A 3,523-nucleotide genomic window follows, 5' to 3' on the forward strand; every position below is an offset into this window, starting at 1 on the left:
ATCTAGTTTGCATATCAATTCCAGCTCAGCAGTCTCTCGTTGGAGTCTGTTTTTGAAGTTTTTCTGTTGTAAGATAGCCACCCGCAGGTCTGTCATTGAATGGCCAGACAGATTAAAGTGTTCTCCCACTGGTTTTTGAGTATTATAATTCCTGATGTCAGATTTGTTTTTGCTCTTACTTAATTGGCCTCTCAGAGTTGGTAAGACAACTCCCACCTGTTCATGCTCTCTGTATGTGAGTATATATATCTCCGCAATATATGTTCCACTCTATATGCATCCAAAGAAGTGGGCTATAGCCCACGAAAGCTTATGCTCAAATAAATTTGTTAGTCTCTAAGGTGCCACAAGTACTCTTGTTCTTTTTGCGTATACAGACTAACACGGCTGCTACTCTGAAATCTGGCACCACTAGTATTTACTTCTCAGCTGCTACCTTATCCTATAGGCGCCTAATTTCGCTCTGCACCTCCTTTCTTTTGATGTAAACATTTCTTATGTGCTACATTTCTGCCTCTGGGCATGAGCACTACAGCCTCGCTTTAGGCATGTGGATAGCTAAGCCCAGAGAAATCCACAAACAAGGGGAAGATAGATGTTCCCCATGCCTTATTCAACTGTGGGGCCTGATCTGGCAGGTGTGTTCAGAGGCCACTTACCAGAATGGGCTGGCACGCAAAATCACATCATAACATGGCTGTGTAGGGGAGGAGGCAGATGTCCCCCATAATCTTTAGCCCAATGGTTAGTGTACTCACCTGGGATGTGGGACACCTCAATTCAATTCCCCGCTGATGAGGAGAAAGGATTTGAAGATGGGTACTCCACTTCCCAGGAGCATGGGACATTCTCCTGGGGTGGGGAAGGGGTTCGCTCTGTATTAAATAATTAAGGAGTCATTGGCATCCTTGTCTCCCATACGAGAGCCCTACCGACCAGGCTATAGAGTAATTTTCTCTCTGGGGCCCAGTGACTTGAATAATAAGCTTTTATCCACACAGCCTAACAGAATGGGTCATGGCTCATTTTAAGTAGCTCCAATAGCTGATTTTGAAGGATGATGGTAGTCTGTCTCTTTCTTCCTCCCTCCTTTTGTCACCATTTTGCTGACCGTTCCCCTTGTCTTGTTCCCCAGAGTGTGTCTGAAGCAGGTTATGAACAACCAAACCTCCATGCTGGAGTTCCTTCTCCTCGGATTCTCTGACATTTGGGAGCTGCAGATTCTACACTTCACAGTGTTTCTAGTGGTTTACCTGGCAGCCTTGATAGGGAACCTCCTTATCATCATAGTCGTAGCCTTTGACCGACAACTTCACACCCCCATGTACTTCTTCCTGGTCAACTTATCCTTCCTAGACCTGTGCTACATCTCTGTGACTGTCCCCAAATCCATGGCCAACTCTCTCATGGACAGCAGAACAATTTATTTCTCAGGGTGTGTCACCCAACTCTTCTTGGTTGTCACCTTTGCTCACGGTGATGGCATACGATCGCTATGTTGCAATTTGCCATCCCCTCCATTATGGGATGTTAATGAACAGGGGCAGGTGTGCCCAGATGGCAGCTGGGGCCTGGCTCAGCAGCATGGTGTGTGCCGTGATACACACCGGTAACACATTTAGGTTACGCTTCTGCCGCTCCAACATGGTTGGCCAGTTCTTCTGTAATATCCCACAGCTACTAAAGCTCTCCTGTGGGGATACACGTGTTAATGATATAGTAATGCTTGTTCTTGGTTCTGTTGCAGCTGTTTCCTGTTTTGTATTTATATTTGTGTCCTACATTAACATCTTCTTCACGGTGATGAGAATCCCCTCCAACCAGGGCAGGTACAAAGCCTTCTCCACCTGCCTGCCCCACTTGATTGTTTTCTGTTTGTTTCTTGGCACTTCAACATTAACGTACATGGGACCCAGATCAAAGTCTTCAAAAGCTTTGGATCTGGTAGTGGCCGTTTTCTATTCTGTTGTGCCACCAACCATGAACCCAATAATCTACAGCCTGAGAAACAATGAGATAAGGGGTGCGCTCAGGAAAATGTTAATTGCTCACCAGCCTGGTCCAATATGCATAAGATGGATTTAACATTCAGAGAATTGTGTGTTGTCTTTCCTGACATCTACATTGTTATGGGTTTCAACATTTATATGTACAAGTTTTAATAAAAATAAAAGGAAAAAAATGACGACAAATAAACCATCTATAAAAGACAATTCTGGAGCTTATGGGTATCAGTAGACAATTGAAAGTTCATTAGCCTAGCTAATTAATATTACACCTGTAGTGGCCAAATTGATGTAGCTTAATAGGCTTCTGGAGCAATCCTGATTTACACTCGCTGAGATTCTATGCCATTGACAGAAATGGAGCTAGGCCAATTTACACCAACTGAGGGTCTGGCCACATTAAGTCCAGTGTAGCTATGGTTGATTCACATTAGCTGGGATGTGGCCCATTAAGTTCAATGGAGTTACATCAGTTTACACCATCTGATAATGTGGCCCCATTTACTTCAATTGAATTGCATCACTTGATGCCAGCTGGGGATCTAACTCTAGAACAGGGAATGGACCAACAGCTTGACTCCTAACCCAGTGGTAGTTGGACATGTTAGGAATTTGAACCTTGATGTGGATGGACATTTCTTACAAAGGATTTGAGCACTTTGGACTTTGTGGGAGATCCTGACCAAGGGGCTGGTCAACCGTCTTGCTGGAAGGAGGTGTGATTGTTGTCAGATGCTCCCGGTGTGGTGCTCTGCTTTGTTCAATGTTGATATCAATCGGCTGCGTGCGTGTGTTCCCTCTGTGTGCTGTCCCAGCTCTGCGCAGATAGCTGACACAGCAGACCCTGAGAGAACCCCCAATGACCACAGACTCTAGTAAGGTATGAAGGCACGTCGGCCAAGTTTATGGCCAAACGAAGCACAGTAAAAGTTCCCTCTAGACTTTACTATACAGGACATACTACGAATATGTGCCCCCTGGCAATGGACTCAGCTCAGTCAGTGGCGCGACTTTCCACTGCCCCCTTGGCTGGACAAAGACTCCACCCCAGGGATGCATTCTTATACATAAGTACAAAGAAGTTACACATCACTTCTGACGTATTGTGGTGCAACCCCTCTACGTAGTACATGTTGGTTTGAACAAAACAACTCTATCCATCATATTACCCTTTTGGCCCTCTCATTGGGATGGGTCAGCTTGTTCCTTGTTGTGTGTGGAATGTACAAGTATGCAAATGTTCTGATATCTGGTGTCCAGTACCTTATAGATATGTCTCTTTTTGCAGCATCAGCCCTTTCCTTGCCAGCTTCTGTGAGCAGGGCCTGCCTCTGGCTCACAGCCTAACTTTGCTTTATGTTAGCAAAGTCTTGACGATTACTTTAGTTCAGGCCTCAGGCCTCATACTGGGCCTCTGATAAGGGTTTATGTTTCAGGGTCTCATCTTACTACAGTGATAAGTCTCTGACCTTGAGCCAATACTGTCATTTTGTTAAGCCTTAATCACTATTTCACTT

At 45.0% G+C, this 3,523-nt stretch overlaps 1 pseudogene; it reads left to right on the forward strand.

Moving 5' to 3' along the window:
* The first annotated feature begins 1,154 nt into the window (after positions 1–1,154).
* Positions 1,155–2,085, forward strand: LOC101940875 (olfactory receptor 14A16-like; annotated as a pseudogene).
* The last annotated feature ends 1,438 nt before the right edge of the window (positions 2,086–3,523 follow it).

This window comes from Chrysemys picta, chromosome 13 (genome assembly GCF_011386835.1).
Source record: "Chrysemys picta bellii isolate R12L10 chromosome 13, ASM1138683v2, whole genome shotgun sequence".
NCBI lineage: Eukaryota > Metazoa > Chordata > Testudines > Emydidae > Chrysemys > Chrysemys picta.